Below are 22,134 nucleotides of genomic sequence, written 5' to 3' on the forward strand. Positions count from 1 at the left end.
AATCTTATTGAATATCTGTGCCAGGCATCTTTCTATATCCTTTACATACATTATCTCATTTACTCCTTACAGAAACATCTGAAAGTAGGTGTTATGTTCCAGTTTTATAGAGGAGGAGACTGAGACAAAAAGATGATGTATCTTTTCCAAGATTACATAGCAAGCCAAAGGTAGATATGGAATTCTGACCCTGGGTATCTTACTCTGAAGTCCAGTGCCCCCCATAAGACTTGGAATTATTACTGTGATCTTTGGTTATAACACAGCTATCTAATACATGGCTCAACTGCATGAACTCTTAAAGGCAATGTTATAAAGATACTCCAGCTTTTCTTTGCATCTCCAAAGAATAACAGAGGAAAAAGTAATTAAAGGTTGCATGTTAGGTAAGATTTTGGTGAAAGAATGCAAGAAACTAAAGAAATACCATGAACTCAAGCTTTGAATGATATCCACCCATTGGTTTTACCAGCCAGCAGGTGACCTTCAAGGAAAGAGGATTGTAAGAGGCTTAGCAAAAGGAGTTTGTGGTCGTTGTGGTTGTAGGGGTGGGAGGATAGTGCTGCTAGGTGCTTTATATATTTATGATCTGCATAATAGTTCTTTAAAGTATGTTTTATTACCTCATTTTCAGATAAAGTACTTGAAACTTAATAACTTGTCTAAGGGCACATGCTGGTATATTCTTTTTTTTTTTTTAAAGACTTTATTTATTCATGAGAGACATAGAGAGAGAAAGGCAAAGACACAGGCAGAGGGAGAAGCAGGCTCTATGCAGGGAGCCCGACGTGGGACTCGATCCCGGGTCTCCAGGATCAGGCCCTGGGCTGAAGGTGGTGCTTAACCACTGGGCCACTAGGGCTGCCCACATGCTGGTATATTCTTGTTGTATTATGTGGCTGTCATCCTCCCAGGTTCACCCACTCTACAGTTCATGTTTTTTTTCCTCCCTCATTCTGCCTAAAGTGGTATCCACATAGCACCAATCCTGTGAGTAGCCCCTCTTTCTCTCTGCTTGGGACTTCTGGATTATTTTTCAATGGATGGAAAGATGTGTTTTCCCATCGCTTAATTTTTTTTTCTCTGGAGAGCTATGTGGAATTCTTTAAACCAAACTTAATTCATCTGGAATCTATAAAGGGCAGGAATGGGGCTCTTTGAGTACTTTTATCATGCTAATTAGCATGTCCATTTTCAATGCTTTATCTTGGAATTGTGTCAACTTGTGATAATACTGAGCACAAGTTCTGATGGGTGGCTATATGTTTTCAATTGTTAAAATCTAAAGAATAATTAATTGATTCCATTTGTTTGGGAGGTTAGACCTTTCAGAAATTGAGTCCTTTGCAGGGGGAATAGAATTATTAAAAATTGATGAAAAGGTTTAGAAGCCACTGCACTAATAGATCAGATTGGCAATTCTTGTAGTTAATGCTATTTGAGATTGGTGATCTTGCCTGTTCTGCCTCCCGTCTTCCATTAACTAACTTTTAATCAGAGCTATCAAAAGGAAAAAACCAAATGCATGGCTTTGAGCTCCAAAATCTTTTGGCTTTGGCTCTCCTGTGTTCTGGAGCATATAAGCAGTCTTTTTTTTTTTTTTCTCATTAAAAAGGAAGGGACCCCACAAATAAAATACTAAAAGCCTCACTAATGGAATTGATTTATCAGTGTTCCAAAATATTGAGTGCCCCACAAACATCCAGTCATAAAAGCTACTCCCTCCCCTTCCTCTTCCCTTCTTTTCCCATTTCCCCTCTCATTGTCTTTGTTTCCTTTCATTCTTTTTCTTTTTTGTTCTCTTATTTTTTTCTTTCTTTGGTTGTCTCCCCTCTCATTCTCTCTCTCTCCCTCCCATTATTTGTATTATATCTGCCTCTCCTTTATGGAAATCCTAAGCAAGAAGTATGTTTGCTTCAGGTTGCCATGGAAATGTTGCAAGTAAGCCTTTTAAATAAACTGGCCTGTTCCATTAGTGAAATTACCCAGATCTTCTAAGGTTGGTAATTTAGGGACAGTTTCTACATAGAAATTACAGCTCAGAAAAAAAAATAAATAAAAATAAATAAAAATAATTTAAAAAAAAAAGAAATTACACCTCAGGACTCTGAAATTAAGCCACCTCTTCCAACTTGAATTTCTGTCCCGTTGCATAGATTTGGGTATAATTATATTAAGGGAAAGAGTGGATTTCTTCACGCATCTGTTATGGTTTAATTTTTCTTAGTCCACAAAACATCTTTTGTGAATTCCAGTATGCTCTTTTTCAGAACAGAAAAGAGGGTACCAGAAAAGAGGGTACAATTTGAAGTGCTGGGCATAGAAAACCTGGTTTGGAGTAGGAGCAAAAATGTTTTCCAGTGAGGAGAGGGAAGTATTAACTCTCGTAAGGAAAGGCATATAGAAGATTTTTGCTGGGAAAAGGGGGTTCCTTTCCCATCTTTTGCCACCAGAAAAAAAAAATTGAAGAGAGGCACCAGCTTCTAAATGATGGGAAAAGAGATGGGCCGTTTTTTCCTGGCCTGTACAAATGAAATGAAGAGAAATACTTGGTACTGCTATGGCCCCAAGTGTGAATGGATTTGATGTCCAGTATAGCCATAGAGAAGGGCAAGCTCAGGAAAGCCCAAACTCCAGTAAGAAGTGTCTAATACCAGCACAGGTTTTCTCCATGCACTGCAATAGGCAGCTATTTCCTCACTTTCAAAAATGTGTTCTGAGAATTTAGGTACTGGAGATATAACTATGAATGGACATAGTCCCTACCCCCCCTAGAATTTACAGGTTTACTGTTCAAGGGGGTGCAGGGAACAAATACCAAAAATAGTTTAGAAAATGTCAGATGGTAATCAATATGAGGAAGAATCAGCATAGTAAGATAAAGATAATGATGAGAAGTATAGTTAGGATAGGATAGTTAGAAGGCCTCTTTGAGGAGATAACATTTAAACTGAGCCTTATAGATGAGATGAACTAGCCACACAAAGAGCCTGGAAAGAAAGAGTGTTAAAGGTGAAGGAAAAGGTGAGTTCAAAAGCCCTGAGATTAGGAAGGGTTTGGCCTTTCTTAGAACCCAAGGGAAAATATGAGTGGTGTGACACATCAGCAGAGGCCAGGTTACTCAGATGGGATTTATAGGTCATGGTAAGCAATTTGGGTTTGTTCTGAGTTTAGTGGAAGGCCACTGGAAAATTTTAAGGAGTGTAATTGGTTACATTGTACTTTAACATGATTATTGTCTATAGAATGGACATTGGATTGTAGGAGGTCAAGAGTAGAAGCAGGGACACTAGTTAGGATACAACTACTTTTATCCTAGGGAGAGATAATGTGGTCTTAGATTAGTATGGTAATGATGGAGAATGGGAAAAGTAAGAAGTGGGAAGATTTGGGATATAATTTGAAGATAGGGTCAACATGGCTTGCTGATGGATTGGACGTAGAGCTGCAGAAAGGAAAAAATTAAGACTGTCCTCTCTAGTTTTAGTATTTGGGGAACTCAAAATAGAGTGTTGGAAAGTTGGTGATCAGGAGTAGCAGGTGAGACAGTGATTTGAAAAATTGGAAACCGAAATGAGACAGTCAGAGCCCAGACATAGACAAACTAACAACAGTCAGTTCAATAGCTGCCATGCCAGTAAGGAGAGCAAAAGCAGCAGGATGAAAGGAGCTCTTAGAGGAGACTGGTGGTAGGAAGCTGCTTATACCACTCCTGTGGTTGGAGGAGCAGTTAGCAGGTACCTAAGAGATCCTGCATGGCCCAGGAGGGAATGGGAAAACTTGGAGATTAAGAATAGGGGGGATGCTAGTTTGATGTCTCTTGTCTTCATTGTCATCCAGATATCTTAATTTTAGCCCCCAGTCTACTAGGAGCCCTAGAAACACCTGTTAAATCTGTAATAGAAAAATCTTTGGACATGAAAAATAGACTTTTCTATTTATAAAAGGAGTTGATTAGATAAAGAGATTAGAAATAAGGTGATTTTCAAGCTCTGGTTCTGCCCATCTCCAGGAGTGTGCAAGGCTTTATTACTAAGGACTGCTAAAAAGGCCTGTCATGTGATATGTTGTAATTGTGCATCATGTAAATGGTGTTAGGATTAGTGATGCTGATTGCCTTTAAAGACTATGTTTTAAAAAAGGAAAGCATGGGATCTTTAGGATAATTGGTAAACCAAGAACCATCATTTGTCTCCTTTGTGAAGACAGCATAGTATAGTAGCTAAAAGTGTGGACTTTTGAGATGTCTGGGTTCTAATCTCTGCTCCACCATGTATTTGCAGTATGATCTTTTGGTCAGTTAATTAATCTTCTCTAAGCCTGAGTTTTTATCATGTATAAAATGAGGATAATGTAACTTCTCTCATAAAGTTTCATCGATGATTAGATGTGTTGATATTTATAAAGTGCTTAAAACAACACCCATATTACTGTTTGTTAAATAACATTAAATAAACAAGCATTTGGATAGGAGGCTAATCAAAAAATGTAAGACTGGCCCAAAATATGGTCATTGAGTAGAGTAGGCAGGACAAAAAAAAAGCAATTGACAGGGAGTTCAGACAGATTTAGAGTGGCTCTGAAGTAGGATTGGGAGTGCCTGTTACTACTTGATTAGTCTTCTCCGGGCTACAAGCCAGGAGTTGATGTAGACCTCTTGAGGTCGAGAGATAGGTGAAGATTCCCTAAGAACACTGAATTATACACAAAAAATAGAAATAGTGCCATGCTGATATTAGCTCTAATAGAATCTTCGTCCCTGAAAACCAGTTTTTCCAAAGCTAAATGTAACTACTGTGTCCTTTTAGAAATGATTCCTCTACTGAGTGCTTGCCCATGTACTCTCTCTCTGTCTACCCTCCCCTCCCCTCCCCTCCCCTCTCCTCTCCTCTCCTCCCCTCCCCTTTCCCTTCCCCTCCCTTCCCCTCTCCCCTCCTCTCCTCTTCCTTCCTTCCTTCCTTCCTTCCTTCCTTCCTTCCTTCCTTCCTTCCTTCCTTCCTTCCTTCTTGGAGGAGAGGGAGCTATCATCACTTTTGTCAGGAAAAGGGATGAAATAAACTTTGAGTTTATTTTTCTCTTGAAGTGACTTTAAATTTTTTATTGCTATACATAATTTGTTTACTATTAACCAAGACATTCCCTCTCCCTCCCATTTTATCCCAGTTATTCCCATCCAAAATACATATAATTGCATTCTTTATATATTATTTTTTTTAAGATTTTACTTATTCATGAGAGACACAGAGAGAGGAAGAGACATAGACAGAGGGAGAAGCAGGCTCCATGCAGGGAGCCTGATGTGGAACTACATTCCAGAACTCCAGGATCACACCCTGAGCTAAAGGCAGATGCTCAAGCACTGGGCCACCCAGGCATCCCTCATTCTTTATATATTATACTGAGTAGTACTTTATGAACATCAAATAGCAAAAGTCAGCCTCTGAGGATGGATAATGATAGTAATTATAAGTGGCACATTTATTTTATTCTGTCTGTAGAATACACAAAGTTATGACCCTTTTTAGAATTATAGGGCTGCATGGATTTGGAGAGATCTTATTCATCTTCCTCCATCTAGGCTCAATTCTTTTTTTTTTTTTTTTTAATTTTTATTTATTTATGATAGTCACAGAGAGAGAGAGAGAGAGGCAGAGACACAGGCAGAGGGAGAAGCAGGCTCCATGCACCGGGAGCCTGACGTGGGATTCGATCCTGGGTCTCCAGGATCGCGCCCTGGGCCAAAGGCAGGCGCTAAACCACTGCGCCACCCAGGGATCCCTCTAGGCTCAATTCTAACTAAAACCTTTCTAGAAAAATTTTTACAGGGCCCTTGGGAATGAAATTTTGTAACCCCCTTCTAAGTCCTTTAAGTCATGAATATAGATGCAAAAATCCTCAAAAAAATATTAGCACTGAATCCAAAAATATATTTAAAAAAGCATACAATCAAATGGGATTTATTCCTAGGATGCAAGGGTGCTTCAATATTCACAAAACAATCGACTTGATATGGCACATCAGTAGAAGAATAAAAATCATATGATCATTTCAATAGGTGCAGAAAAGGCATTTGTCAAAGTATAACATCAGGTCATGATTAAAACCCTCTGCAAAGTAGGTCTAATGGGAACATATTTCAATAAAAGGCCTATATGAAAAACCCACAACAATATCAGACTCAATGGGGAAAAACTGAGAGGTTTTCCCCCTAAGGTCAGGGAAAAGACAAGGATGTCTACTCTTAACAGAAGCAAAACTCTCACTATATGCATATGACATGATACTATATCTAGAAAACCAAAAAGACTCCACCCAAAAACTGCTAGAACTGAGAAAAGTTGCAGGATATAAAATCAATGTACAGAAATCTGCATTCCTATAAACTGATAATGAAACAGCAGAAAGACAAGAAAGCAATCCCATTTATAATTGCACCAAAACAAATAAATATCTAGGAATAAATCTAACCAAAGAAGTGAAAGAACTGTACCCTGAAAACTATGAAACACTGATGAAGGAAATTGAAGAGGAAACAAAGAAATGGAAAAACATGTCATACTCATGGATTAGAGGAGCAAATGTTGGCCCAATGGGCAAGGTGGCAGAATAGTAGGGTCCCCATGTCACCTGTCCCCACCAACTTACCTAGATAACTTTCAAATCATCCTGAAAACCTACGAATTCAGTCTGAGATTTAAAGAGAGAACAGCTGGAATGCTACAGTGAGAACAGTTTGCACTTCTATCAATTACAACTTGTTTTTGGCCTCTCTGCACTGAGCAAAATTATGAGAAGGAAAAACTCACCTCAAAAGAATCAGAAACCGTCCTCTCTCCAACAGAGTTACAAAATTTGGATTACAATTCAATGTTAGAAAGCCAATTCAGAAGCACGATTATAAAGCTACTGGTGGCTCCAGAAAAAAGCATAAAGGATTCAAGAGACTTCATGACTGCAGAATTTAGATCTAATCAGGCTGAAATTAAAAATCAATTAAATGAGACTCAATCCAAACTAGAGGTCCTAACGACGAGGGTTAACGAGGTAGAAGAATGAGTGAGTGACATAGAAGACAAGTTGAAGGCAAGGAGGGAAACTGAGGAAAAAAGAGAAAAACAGAAGATCATGAGGATAGGTTAAGGGAAATAAATGACAGCCTCAGAAGGAAAAATCTATGTTTAATTGGGTTTCCCGAGGGCCCTGAAAGGGACAGAGGTCCAGAATATGTTTTTGAACAAATCCTAGCTGAGAACTTTCCTAACTTGGGAAGGGAAACAGGTATTCAGATCCAGGAAATAGAGAGATCCCCCCTAAAATTAATAAAAACCACTCAACACCTCGTCATTTAATAGTGAAGCTTGCAAATTCCAAAGATAAAGAGAAGATCTTTAAAGCAGCAAGAGACAAGAAATCTCTAATTTTTATGGGGAGAAATATTAGATTAAGAGCAGCCCTCTCCACAGAGACCTGGCAGGCCAGAAAGGGCTGGCAGGATATATTCAGGGTCCTAAATGAGAAGAACCTGCAGCGAAAAATACTTTATCCAGCAAGGCTGTAATTCAGAATAGGAGAGATAAAGAGCTTCCAAGATAGGCAGAAACTGAAAGAATATGTGACCACCAAGCCGGCTCTGCAAGAAATACTAATGGGGACTCTGTAATAGAAAGAGGAAGCACGAGGGAACACTCCACAAAAACAGGGACTGAATAGGTATCATGATGACCCGAAATTCATATCTTTCAATAGTAACTGTGAACGTGAATGGGCTTCATGACCCCATCAAAGGGTGCAGGGTTTCAGACTGGATAAAAAAGCAAGACCCATCTATTTGCAGTCTACAAGAGACTCGGTTTAGACATAAGGACACCTAGAGCCTGAAAATAAAAGGTTGGAGAACCATTTACCATTCAAATGGTCCTCAAAACAAAGCAGGGGTAGCCATCCTTATATCAGATAAATTAAAGTTTATCCCAAAGACTGTAGTAAGATGTGAAGAGGGACACTATATCATCCTTAAAGTAAGTATCCAACAAGAGGACCTAACAATAATCAATATTTATGCCCCGAATGTGGGAGCTGCCAAGTATATCAATCAATTAATAACCAAAGTAAAGACATACATAGATAGTAATACACTTATACTTGGTGACTTGAATATAGCGCTTTCTACAATTGACAGATCTTCTAAGCACAACATCTTCAAAGAAAAAAGCACTTTAAATGAAACACTGCACCAGATGGATTTCACAGATATTTACAGAACTTTACATCCAAACGCAACTGTATACACATTCTTCGCAAATTCATATGGAACTTTCTCCAGAATAGACCACATACTGGGTCACATATCAGGTCTTAACCAATACCAAGAGATTGGGATCGTACCCTGCATATTTTCAGACCATAATGCTTTGAAATTAGAACTGAATCACAAGAAGAAGTTTGGAAGTATTTCAGACACATGGAGGTTAAGGACCATCCTGCTAAAAGATGAAAGGGTCAACCAGGAAATTAAGGAAGAATTAAAAAGATTCATGGAAACTAATGAGAATGAAGATACAATCGTTCAAAATCTTTGGGATAGAGCAAATGCTGTCCTGAGGGGGAAACACATTGCAATACAAGCACCCATCCAAAAACTGGAAAGAACTCAAGTAGAAAAGCTAACCTTGCACCTAAAGGAGCTGGAGAAAAAAGAGCAAATAGGTCCTACACTGAGCAGAGGAAGAGAATTAATAAAGATACGAGCAGAACTCAATGAAATAGAGACCAGAAGAACTGTGGAACAGATTAACAAAACCAGAAGTTGGTTCATTGAAAGAATTAATAAGATAGATAAATCATTAGCCAGCCTTATTAAAGAGAGAAAAGACTCAAATTAATAAAATCATGAATGAGAAAGAGAGATCACCACCAATACCAAGGAAATACAAAAGATCTTAAAAAGTTATTATGACCAGCTTTACGCCAATAAATTAGGCAATCTAGAAGAAATGGACACATTTCTGGAAAACAACAAACTACCGAAACTGGAACAGTAAGAACCAGAAAACCTGAACAGGCCAATAACCAGGGAGGAAATTGAAGCAGTCATCAAAAACCTCCCAAGACACAACAGTCCAGGGCCGGATGGCTTCCCAGGGGAATTCTATCAAACGTTTAAAGAAGAAACCATACCTATTCTACTAAAGCTGTTTGGAAAGATAGAAAGAGATGGAGTACTTCCAAAGTCGTTCTATGAGGCCAGCATCACCTCACTTCCAAAAGCAAAGACCCCTCCAAAAGGAGAATTATAGACCAATATCCCTGATGAGCACAGATGCTAAAATTCTCAACAAGATACTAGCCAATAGGATCCAACAGTACATTAAGAAGATTATTCACCATGACCAAGTAGAATTTATCCCTAGGATGCAAGGTTGGTTCAACATGAGTAAAACCATCAACGTAATAGATCATATCAACAAGATAGAAAACAGGAACCATATGATCCTCTCAGTAGATGCAGAGAAAGCATTTGACAAAATATAGCATCCATTCCTGATCAAAACTCTTCAGAGTGTAGGGATAGAGGGAACATTCCTTAGCATCTTAAAAGCCATCTACGAAAAGCACACAGCCAATATCATTCTCACTGGGGAAATACTGGGAGCCTTTCCTCTAAGATCAGGAACAAGACAGGGATGTCCACTCTCACCACTGTTAATCAACATAGTACTAGAAGTCCTAGCCTCAGCAATCAGGCAACAAAAAGAAATAAAAGGCATTCAATATGGCAAAGAAGCAGTCAAACTCTCCCTCTTCAAAGATGACATGATATTGTCCATAGAAGACCCAAAAGACTCCACCTCAAGATTGCTAGAACTCATACAGCAATTTGGCAGTGTGGCAGGATACAAAATCAATACCCAGAAGTCAGTGGCATTTGTATACACTAACAATGAGACTGAAGAAAGAGAAATTAAGGAGTCAATTCCATTTACAATGGCATCGAAAAGCATAAGATACCTAGGAATAATCCTAATCAAAGAGGTAAAGGATCTATACCCCAAAAAATTACAGGACACTTCTGAAAGAAATTGAGGCAGAGACAAAGAGATGGAAAAATATTCCATGCTCATGGATTGGAAGAGTTAATATTGTGAAAATGTCAATGCTAACCAGGGCAATTCACACATTTAATGAAATCTCTATGAAAATACCATGGACTTTCTTCAGAGAGTTGGAACAAATTATCTTAAGATTTTGTGGAATCAGAAAAGACCGTGAATAGCCAGGGGAATATTAAAAAAGAAAACCATAGCTGGGGGCATCACATTGCCAGATTTCAGGTGTACTACAAAGCTGTGTTCTTCAAGACAGTGTGGTACTGGCACAAAAACTGACAGATAGATCGATGGAACAGAATAGAGAATCCAGAAGTGGACCATCAACTTTATGGTCAACTAATATTCGACAAAGCAGGAAAGACTATCCACTGGAAAAAAGACGTCTCTTCAATAAATGGTGCTGGGAAAATTGGACAGCCACATGCAGAAGAATGAAACTAGACCACTCTTTTGCACCATACACAAAGATAAATTCAAAATGGATGAAAGATATAAATGTGAGACAAGATTCCATCAAAATTCTAGAGGAGAACACAGGCAACACCTTTTTTGAACTCGGCCACAGTAACTTCTTGCAAGATACATCCACGAAGGCAAGAGAATCAAAAGCAAAAATGAACTGTTGGGACTTCATCAAGATAAGAAGCTTTTGCACACCAAAGGATACCATCAACAAAACTCAAAGACAAGCTACAGAATGGGAGAAGATATTTGCAAATGACATATCAGATAAAGGGCTAGTTTCCAAGATCTATAAAGAACTTATTAAACTCAACAGCAATGAAACAAACAATCCAATCATGAAATGGGCAAAAGACATGAAGAGAAATCTCACAGAGGAAGAAATAGACATGGCCAACAAGCACATGAGGAAAGGCTCCGCATCACTTGCCATCAGGGAAATACAAATCAAAACCACAATGAGATACCACCTCACACCAGTGAGAATGGGGAAAATTAACAAGGCAGGAAACCACAAATGTTTGAGAGGATGTGGAGAAAGGAGAACCTTCCTGCACTGTTGGTGGGAATGTGAACTGGTGCAGCCACTCTGGAAAACTGTGTGGAGGTTCCTCAAAGAATTAAAAGTAGACCTGCCCTACACCCAGCAATTGCACTGCTGGGGATTTACCCCAAAGGTACAGATGCAATGAAATGCCAGGACACCTGCACCCCGATGTTTCTAGCAGCAATGTCCACAATAGCCCAACTGCGGAAGGAGCCTCAGTGTCCATTGAAAGATGAATGGATAAAGAAGATGTGGTCTATGTATACAATGAAATATTACTCAGCCATTAGAAACGACAAATACCCACCATTTGCTTCAACGTGGATGGAACTGGAGGGTATTATGCTGAGTGAAATAAGTCAATCGGAGAAGGACAAACATTTTATGGTCTCATTCATTTGGGGAATATAAAAAATAGTGAAAGGGAATAAAGGGGAGGGGAGAAAAAATCAGTGGAAATATCAGAAAGGGAGACAGAACATAAAGACTCCTAACTCTAGGAAATGAACTAGAGTGGTGGAAGGGGTGGTGGGCAAGGGTGGGGGTGACTGGGTGACGGGCACTGAGGTGGGCACTTGACAGGATGAGCACTGGGTGTTATTCTTTATGTTGGCAAATTGAACACCAATAAAGAATAAATTTATAAAATAAAATAAAAAATAAAATAAAAATCCAATTCCCTCCCCTCAAAAAAATCCTAGAGGGGAACATTGAGTGGGGTACTTGATGGTATAAGCCCTGGGTGTTAAGCCCTGCGTGTTATGCTATATGTTGGTAAATTGTACTCCAATAAAAAAAAAAATAAGAGAAAGAAAAGAGAAGCAAGTATTGTTCAAATGTTATTACTACCCAAAGCAATCACACATTTAATGCAATCCCTATAAAAATACCAACATAGAAAAAAAAAAAAACCTAAGCTCTCATTTTTCAAACTAGAACAACCAATCGTAAAATTTGTATGAAACCACAAGACACTTGGAATACCCAAAGCAACACTGGAAAAGAAAAGAAAAGCTGGAGGCATTGCAACTCCAGACTTCAAGTTATATTACAAAGCTGTACTGGTCAAAACATGGGGTATTGGCACACAGATAGATATAATGGAATAGAATAGAAAACCCGGAAATGAACCCACTACTATATGGTCACTTAATCTTCAACAGGGGAGGAATGAATATCCAGGACAGGCTTTAAACAATGATATTGGGGAAACTGGACCCCCACATTCAAAAGAATGAAGCCAGATCTCTTTCTTTCACTACATACAAAGATAAACTCAAAAGGGATTAGGGTCTGAATGTGAGACCTGATATTAAAATCCTTTCAGAGGGCACCAGGAGTAATCTCTCTGACATCAGTGCTGTCAACATTTTTCTAGATAGGTCCCCTGGGGCATGGGAAACAAAAGCAAAAATAAACTTTTGGGACTACATCAAAATAAAAATCGTTTCTGCACAGCGAAGGAAATAATCAAGACTAAAAGGCAACTATTGTATGGGAGAAGATATTTGCAAATGACAAATCTAATAAAGGATTAGTGTCCAAAATATATAAAGAACTGATTCATCTCAACACCCAAGATACAAATAATCCAATTACAAAATCGACAGAAGACATGAACAGACATTTCTCCAAAGAAGATATACAGATAGCTAATAAACACATGAAAAGATGCTTATAATCATCCTTGATCAGTGAAATACAAATCGATACTACAATGATATATCAACTTACAACTGCCAGAATGGGTAAAATAAAAGACACTGGAAACAACAGTGTGGTAAAAAAGGGAACTCTCTTGCACTGTTGGTGGGAATGCAAACGGGTGCAGCCACTATGGAAAACAGTATGGAGTTTCCTGAAGAAGTTAAAAATAGAACTACCGTATCATTTAGCAATTGCATTACTGGGTATTTACCCCCCCCAAAAGAAAAACACATTAATTTGAAGGGATATATGTGCTTCTATGTCCCTATGCTTATTCCAGCATTATTTACAATATCCAAAATGTGGAAGCAGTCCAAACGTCCATTGATGAATGGTTAAAGAAGTGATTATATGTATATATATATATATATACACACACACACACACACACACACACACACACATACATACACACATACATATATATAATGGAATATTATTCAGTGGAAAAGAATGAAAATATTAACATTTGCAACAATATGGATAGAGCTAGAGATTATAATGCCAGGTGAAGTAAGCCTCGCAAAGAAAGAATATACCATATGATCTCATTCATATGTGGAATTTAAGATATAAATGAGTAAAGGGGAAAAAAAGAAACAGACAAACCAACAAGCAGACTCAACTCTAGAGAAGGAACTGATGGTTACCAGAGGGGATGGTGGTGGAGGAATGGGGGTAATAGGGGATGAGGATTAAAGAGTACATTTATCATGAAGAAAGTTTTAATATATTTTTTTAAAGAGTCTAAACAGATAACTCTGTAATTCCATTCTTAGGTATATACTTGAGGAATCAAAACCTATATCCACAGAAAAACTTGTACAAAGATAGTTATAGAAACATTATTCATAAAAGCCAAAAAGAGGAGACAACCTTAAAGTTCACCAAAAGATATCTTAGTAAACAAATTGTGATGTTACCATACAATTGATTGTTATTTGTATAAAAAAGGAAAAGTTCTGATATATGCTACAACATGGATGAGACTTGAAACATTCTAAGTAAAAGAAGCTTGTCAAAAAAAGACTATATGTTATATTATTCCCTTTATATGAAATGTCCATAATATATAAATTCATACAGACAGAAAAGTAGATCAGTGACTGAGGCCAGCACAGGGATGAGGGCTGCAGCAAGAATGAGGGAGGAATGACTGTTAATGAGTAAAGGTTTCTCTCTGGGATGTTAAAAAATACTTGGATATTACTTTGTGGTGATGATTGTACAACTCTGTGTTCTGAAAGCCACTGAAGTGTTTAAACTATAAATAAGTGAATTTTATGGTGTATGGAATCTATCGCAATAAGAACTCTTTAAAAAGGAAAAGAAAAAGGAAGAAAAGAGAAAGAGGCAATCCAGCTATCCTGGAAGACTAAATGAAGAGGCCGCATGAAGAGAAGAAAGCCTGGAACTACATAGGGAAGGAGAGATGCCCAGCCTTACCAGTATTAAAATCAAGCCTTTAGATAACTCTAGCCTCTGCCATCAAGTACTGTAATTGTGCAAGAGAACCTAAGCAAGATTAGCAGAACCACTCAGCTGAGTCAAATCTACATGTGAAACTATGGAGACAAAACAAACCTTATTTTAAGCCACTTAGTTTGGGGGTAGTTGATTATACATCAACAGATAACCAGTACAGCTATTTGGGAAGAGATACCATAGACTCCAAATGAGTCAGGGTTTTTTTTTTTTTTTTTTTAAGATTTTATTTATTTATTCATGAGATACACAGAGCGAGAGCAATAGCGAGAGAGAGAGAGAGAGAGAGAGAGAGAGAGAGAGAGAGAGAGAGAAAGGCAGAGACACAAGCAGAGAGAGAAGCAGGCTCCATGCAGGGAGCCCGATGCAGGACTTGATCCCAGGACTCCAGGATTATGCCCTGGGCCGAAGGCAGGCGCTTAAACCGCTGAGCCACCCAGGGATCCTGAGTCAGGGATTTAAATGCAAAGGTTGAAGCAATACAAGTTTTAGAATATGGGTAAATTATTCTATAACCTATGTATAGGGAATTTTTTTTCTGATTGTGTCTCAAAATAAAGATGCAATAGAAGATTGATACATTTAATTACTTTTAAAAAATTGAGGTTTTGCAGGGCAAAAACTCTATTAATAAATAAATGGGGAAAAAATAAATGGAGAGACACTGCACACCTGGGACCTGGAACTGTTCAGAGGAGGTAACAGTTCTTCAAGCCTGCAATAAGAAAAGACTTCAAGCCTTCATTCCAATAAAACTACATTGCAAAAAAAAAATGGGAAAGAGACAGAATGGAAGGAGTAAAATAGTGAAAGAGCAGATCCTGAAAATTTTGTGGTAGAAAAAGTATTGAACTGACTAGTAGTGAATGGGAAGGTGGAGTATTTACTGAAGTCGAAGGGATTTACAGATACTGACAATACTTAGGAACCTGAAGAAAAATATGATTGTCCAGAGTTAATTGAAGCATTTCTTAATTTTCAAATAGCTGGTAAAGAAAAACATGGTACAAAAAGAAAATCTATATCTGACAGTGAATCTGATGACAGCAAATCAAAGAAGAAAAGTGATGCTGCTGATAAACTAAGAGGCTTTGCCAGAGGTCTTGATCCTGAATGAATAATTGGTACCACAGACAGCAGTAGAAAATTAATGTTTCTCATGAAATGGAAAGATTCAGATGAGGGTATACTTGGTATTGGTAAAAAAAAAAAAAGAAAAAAGGCAAATATGAAGTGTCCTTAAATTGTAATTGCTTTTTATGAAGAGAGACTAACTTGGTATGTCTAGAAGATGAAGGTCAGTAATTATTTGTGTTGCTTTTTATATATATTATATGTATAATCTAGGTCTTGGTTTTTGGATTTATTAGTATGAGGAAATAACATTCTAATGAGAATCAAGTTTGATATGTTCGTTTTGAAGATAGTATTGGGGGAGTTGCTGGGGTTTTTTTTTTTTGCATCTAGAACACTCGTTTTGAACAAATAAAAAATTTCTGTAGTTGCTTCCTTTCACAGAAAAGGATATATGAGATCATGGTATATAATTCTTCTGCATTAGAGAACACCTTTTCTAAATATTGGGGGAAATCTTTATAATCATTACTCAACCAGAATTTGTATTTAACTCCCACATGCCTAAGGACCATTCTTGGTTTTCTGTTTGTTTAGGTTTCTTGTGTGTGTATATATACATAAAAGTACACACATAAATGGTTTTCTTTCTTTTTAAAATATATTCACCAAAACAAAAATAGCATTTTATAATAATGGATAAGCCTGTGTTTCTGAGTTACCATCATTTTCACCAACCTAAGAAATCACTTAAAGTTGAATTGAAATTGTTCCTGAATCCTTAACCTTTCAAATTTTGTAATTAATTGGACACAATTTATTTTTTTAAGATTTTATTTATTTTTTTCATGAGAGACACACAGAGAGAGAGAGAGAGAGAGAGAGAGAGGCAAAGACACAGGCAGAGGGAGGAGCAGGCTCCATGCAGGGAGCCTGACATGGGACTTGATCCTGGGTGTCCAGGATCACACCCTGGACTGAAGGTGGTGCTAAACCGCTGAGCCACCAGAGCTGCCCTAATGTAAAGAATTTAAAGTGGACAATTTTAAAGCAGGGCACATCAGAATCCATATCCCTATCTACAGTTACATAAATGCAAATTTGTTTGTAAGATCACCAAATGGAAAATTTTATCACTACCAACAACTTCCCCACCCAAATGAGAAATTTAGACAAGTCCTGGTGTTTTTTCATTAGGTAAGCAAAACTTAACTGAATATTTACAGTTCCTTTTCAAGAAGTTGAAATCCCTGTGTTTGGGATTCCTGGGTGGCTCAGTGGTTGAGTGTCTGCTTTTGGCTCACAGTGTGATCCTGGAGTCCTAGAATCGAGTCCCAGGATCAAGTCCCATATCAGGCTCCTTGCATGGAGCCTGCTTCTCCTGTCTCTGCCTCTCACTGTGTCTCTCATGAATAAGTAAATAAAATCTTTAAAAAAAATCCCTGTGTTTCATTGATTAAAAGACCATGGTTGTCTAAGACTTTGTTCACGGAAACCTAATCATTGTCAGATCGTTACAGATGTTGGCAATTTTTAGGACCTACTGGAATAAATGGGTTAACAAACTTCTGTATTCTAAATTCTTTGACTTGCATGTTTTTCTTTACCCTAACTCATTCCTTACCTGTAGGCTCAATCTTCTTAGTATTTGAGTTACTAGTTCAGCAGAAACCAAGAAAAACAATAACTTTGTAGTAATCAGAATGTTATTCGACTATATATCTTTTGCAGTACTGTAAATAATGGTAAACAGTTGCCAATAAATAGTTTTTTGGGCTATTTTTTGTTTTGTTTTATGTAGGCTCCATGCCTAGCATTAAGCCCACTGTGGGACTTAAACTCAGGACCCTGAGATCAAGACGTGAGTTCAGATCAAGAGTCAGACACCTAATCAACTGAGCCACCTAGGTCCCCCAATAAATAGTTTTATATTCCTTTAAAATAATAAAGGGCCCTTGAGAATGAAATTTTATAACCTCCTTCTAAGCCATTTCTGTGTTTAGGACTTTTACTCTCAGGACGTCTTTCCTTTTATTCAAGTAAAATCTCATTACAGAGACAAAGATATTTCCATACTCTCTTGGAGGCTCTATCATAATGGTGCTTTTTTGCACTGACTATAGTGAACTACATTACTACAAATAAACCTATATAAGAAAATGCTTTTGGGGGGCTCTGATTTAGTAGCAGCTTGTTTATAATACAAATATCTGCTTTGTTTTTGTATCTGCTTTGTATGGGGAAGAAGAGGATAAAACTCTAGAAAAGGAGGTTTGTTTTTATATCCTTTCCTTGTTAATGCTAGGTTGTGATCATGTGGTAATTTACCATTACCATTCTTCTTTTCTGGTCCTATAGGTTGGGAATGTGATTTCTGCAATTATTTTTAAAAATTCTACTCACACCAAAGAAATGTGAGGGTTACTTGAGGGCAGAACAATTAGTTGTGAACTCTTACCTGCATTTAACATGAGTCTCCTTTCCCTTTCCCAGTGGTTCTTAGTCTCCTGGTCCTTTTGACTTCCTAATTTTTCTGAATGTAGCCCAAGAGAAAGTCCTGGTAGATCCTACTGAACTCAGAAGAAACTAGTTAAGCTAGTTAAGTCTCCTTAGTAATTAAAGAGAGTACTAACCAAATATGGCTGGTCAAGTGTTATAGCTCATAGTTAACATTTATTTAACCAAATTAATTTTAAGATTGAGCATGAAATCTCTCTTTTCTCTCTACTATACCTTATAGTATTGATTGTATGATCCTGAGTATTCAAGGTTAAACCATGTTAATCCAATATATCTCTTTTAGGAGGTAAAAGGTTATCTTCTGGTATACATTTCATTTATTGTTATTCATACTTCTTACCTTAAAACTGAAAAGATATTCTAACCTCATTCCAGCAGATACTATGTTAGCTGCTTAACAGAAACATGTTCATAAGGAAGAAAATCTTACACATTTAATTCTGCCTAGAGGGGTACTGCAAAGCATTACGAACAGAAAGCTGAAATTTCATAATTAAAGCCATTGTAGATAGAGTGTCAAGATGTCATTTTTATAATCCAAATTTTAATTATCTTGACTTTACCTGTCACATCATATTTTATTTTCTATTAGCCATACACCTCTGAAATGCTCACTAAGGGGCATTGGTGATAGAATCTACACCTGTCTTGATATGTTTGCACTGCCAGGATTTGATGGATCTTTGTGCAAAGATCTACATATGGGCTCAGTCTCTGTGGAAAAACTCTTTATGTAGCTACAGATATGAACTTAATAGCATCTCTTGGCTCTGGAGTCATCCTTCTCAAGCAATTTGTTTGCATTTTTGTTGTATATCACTCTGAAGGAGGGTTTATATTGAAATGTAGTTTAAATGCTATAATAATTCATGTTTGTATCCCTCCAGTTCTACTGCCATATACTCTTGTTTAGAACTTTAAGACTACTTAAGAATGTCAGGTACAAAAAAAAAAAAAAAAGAATGTCAGGTACAGTGTTTAGAAGGTGTCCATTTCCATCTGTATACAGAAAAAGTAAGGATTAGGCATTGTGATTCATCCAGATAATTGAGCATAAGCCAAAAACTCCAGTGGGGTGGAAAGTGAGACTATAGGCCGTAAATAGAATGAAATAGGGACCTTGTAGGAAGTGCTCCAATGATGTGGACTAGATTTTCCTAAAGAAAAAAGATTCAAATTGTTAGCTCTATGTTTTTAGAAAGAGATAGTCTGACAATCATGATTTATGGATTATTTTAGTGCGTTTGCTTCTCCTTTCATTGCCCACATTTGAACTTTTTTTTAAACTATTGGTTAAAAGAACCCCAATGTTTATGAATTTATAAAACAGTATTATTATTCAGTATTTATATTCAAATATTTTTTGAGCAGTAGTTTGAAACAAGTTTGTCAAAAAAAAATAAAAGACCTCTTTTTCTCTCCATGTTGGTACTTATAAACCAATTGCTGAAGGGGATTTGGGATTATATCTGACTCCTGGTTCCACACAACTTATGTACCATCTGATCTGTTTATCCTCTATTGCATTTTTATTTTTAAAGTTTACTTCAGGTCATTAAATGTTTGTATTAATTGAAAAATGGAATTTATTATTCAGTAACTCTGTGTATCTTAGTTTCTTTCTCTTCTGTTTGTTTTAAGGAAATCAATGACTATTATTATTTTTTTTTTTTAGCCAGCATTGTTTCCCTGATACAGTGTTGTAACTAATGATAGCTGGAATATATTCAATTCCAAGTGGACCAGTGTCATTTTTCTGTACAGCAGGAGTAAATAAGATTATTTGTAGATTAGCCAGAAGGAAAATGGCTTTGTGTTTTACCTCTGTAGCAGACTCTTGGAAGGTATTTAATTCGATATTGTTATCTGTAAGAAAGAGAATAAAGCAGGATGAAGCATGTACATTCAAATGTGTACCTGATGGCATTCTTGAAAGCAGAAAGTGCTAATTTTTTACTTTTAAAAAAATCTGGAAGAGGGCCTCAAATAATTCGGAGGAAGAAAAATGATGCCCAAGTGAAATCACATGACTAAGTAGATAATTCCAGTGAAACCCAGGAAGAACCGCATTAGTAATAGTCTGTAAGTATACACAGTACTTTACAATAGGTTGATTGCACTAAACAAAGAAGAAAATCCTTTCTCTGAGGAGCTTACAATCTAAAGATACAAGTTGGTGCAATGCAATATAGAATGAGAATAATAAGTGAGCCCCATAGTGGGTGGTCTTCATAGTTGAAATGCTTCAAAAACAAATGCCTTCTTGGAAGGGTAGAGGTTTGAGAGGGAGTGGTCTGGGCGTGCAAAGAAATGGAAGGCTGTTCTTTGGGGGCTGGGAGGTGAGGAGAAGGAAGGGAGGGTTGTATTATATGTCTGAAAAGAGGCTCAATTTAAGAATGGGTAGAGAGATCAGACTAACATTGGCATGGTAGAGTTTGATGATTTAAAGAACAAGATGAAATATAAGTAGAGGAGGATTTAGAGAGAGGGGACAAACAACATACCATACAACTTTCTATTACAGCAAATACCACATCTTTAAAGACCCAGATATGGAGAATGCTGCTTGCAACAGCTTCTTGCCAGTGTGAATGGCTTCTACAACAGAATAGTCCGGATTGGTTCCATTGAGATACTGTATGTGAAAGGGCTTTGTAAGCAGCAAAGCAATACAAATGTAAGTCATCATCATATTCTGCTTAGCTTTAACTTCATTAAGTTTTTGTTTGGTAATGTATTTTAAGATAAAAGGTTAGCAGAACTATTTTCAGAGATGTCAAGAATAGATTTGTCATTATAAATGCTTCATTTTATTTCCCTGTTAGATTATTACAAATGCTCATAGTAAATGTTCATTACCTTATAGTTGTTGAACTAATATTTATATCAGTGAAGATCATTCTCATCCTCATTCTTGCTCCCTCACTTGCTACTCAGTCTTTTTTTCCACCTCTGTTCATATGGTCATGTATTTTTTTAGGCTCACAATATCATTTTATACTCTCCTTCATTCTAACAGGATTTGAGTTGGTTTACTGAGAAACTTAATACAGTAACAGGATGAACAAATTGATAGGGAATGAGTGCAAAGGGAAAGTAAATGTAAGAAACTGAAATGAGACCATTGTTAAGATTTAAACTGAGTACACAGTATTGGGGACTTTATAGCTGTGTCCTAAGTTTGACTCTGTGTGTCTTAGCAGACAGATCAAAGAGGGAAATATTAGCTATAAGATTTGCAGGGGTCCATGAGGTAAAAATGAACCAATTTCTCAGACGATGCAAGCACAGATTTTCTTGAGACCTGTGAGTAATTCTTCCCGTGGGTTTTTATGAACACCAGTTTGGTGAATTTGGATTTTATCCTGAAGGCACTGGAAAGAAAGTGAAAGCTTTTGATCCGGGGTATGACATACATGAAACTGTCTTTACAGCAGCTATAGGAAAGCTCAAATGAATTGGGGGAAACTAGATATAAGAAAACCAGTTAGAGATGAGCTCTAAAAAAAAAGAGAGCAATGATCTCTAAGGGTCTGGACAAGGATGTATCAGAGTGAATGGAAAGCAAAGGAAAGCTATGTAGGAGGGGTTAAAATAGGCCAGGGTCACTGATTACATAGGAATGGAAAGGGAAGAATTAAGGATGTGTATAGAGTTCAAGTCTACCTAGAGTGATGGTATCATAATCTCTGGCCAATATAAGAGGAGAAGCATGTGTTAAACAAGAAAGCACAAAAAGTTTTGAAAAGAGTAAGATAACCACTATGGATTCTTAGAGTTGTATTTTGTAGAAAGCAGAGCAAAGTGAATGGAAAGCTACCATTTTTTAATACTTTATGTTTTATGAATTGCTTTTATAGACAATACATGTCTTATTTTGTTATTATGACAATCCTGTAAGGGAAATAGTAAGTATCCACATTTTACAGACAAAAAAATCTGAGATTTAATGATTAACTGATGTATCAGAGGCCATATGACTAGTTTTCTCCCCCCACTGACACTAACTCAAGAAGGCTTTCTGCTTGAAGCGGTTGGTGTAATACTGGATGACAAAATCAGGACAAGGTTAGAGTTTTGCCAACAGTATGAACCTCAAGTTTTTGCTTTGCTCTACTAAAACTGTTCCACTGGGACACTTGATATGAATATAGCTGCCCCTACACTAAACGTACCCAGACGGCTGTTCTTTTTAAATTTCATATCTGCTTTTTATAGTTCTTTAATCTC

At 37.2% G+C, this 22,134-nt stretch overlaps 1 protein-coding gene and 1 pseudogene across 1 annotated transcript in view; both read left to right on the plus strand.

Moving 5' to 3' along the window:
- The window catches only part of EDA (ectodysplasin A), a 442,092-nt gene that overhangs the window by 129,167 nt on the left and 290,791 nt on the right, over positions 1-22,134 (plus strand).
- Positions 2,561-15,598, plus strand: LOC102154304 (annotated as a pseudogene).

Source organism: Canis lupus, chromosome X (genome assembly GCF_011100685.1).
Source record: "Canis lupus familiaris isolate Mischka breed German Shepherd chromosome X, alternate assembly UU_Cfam_GSD_1.0, whole genome shotgun sequence".
NCBI classification, from domain to species: domain Eukaryota; kingdom Metazoa; phylum Chordata; class Mammalia; order Carnivora; family Canidae; genus Canis; species Canis lupus.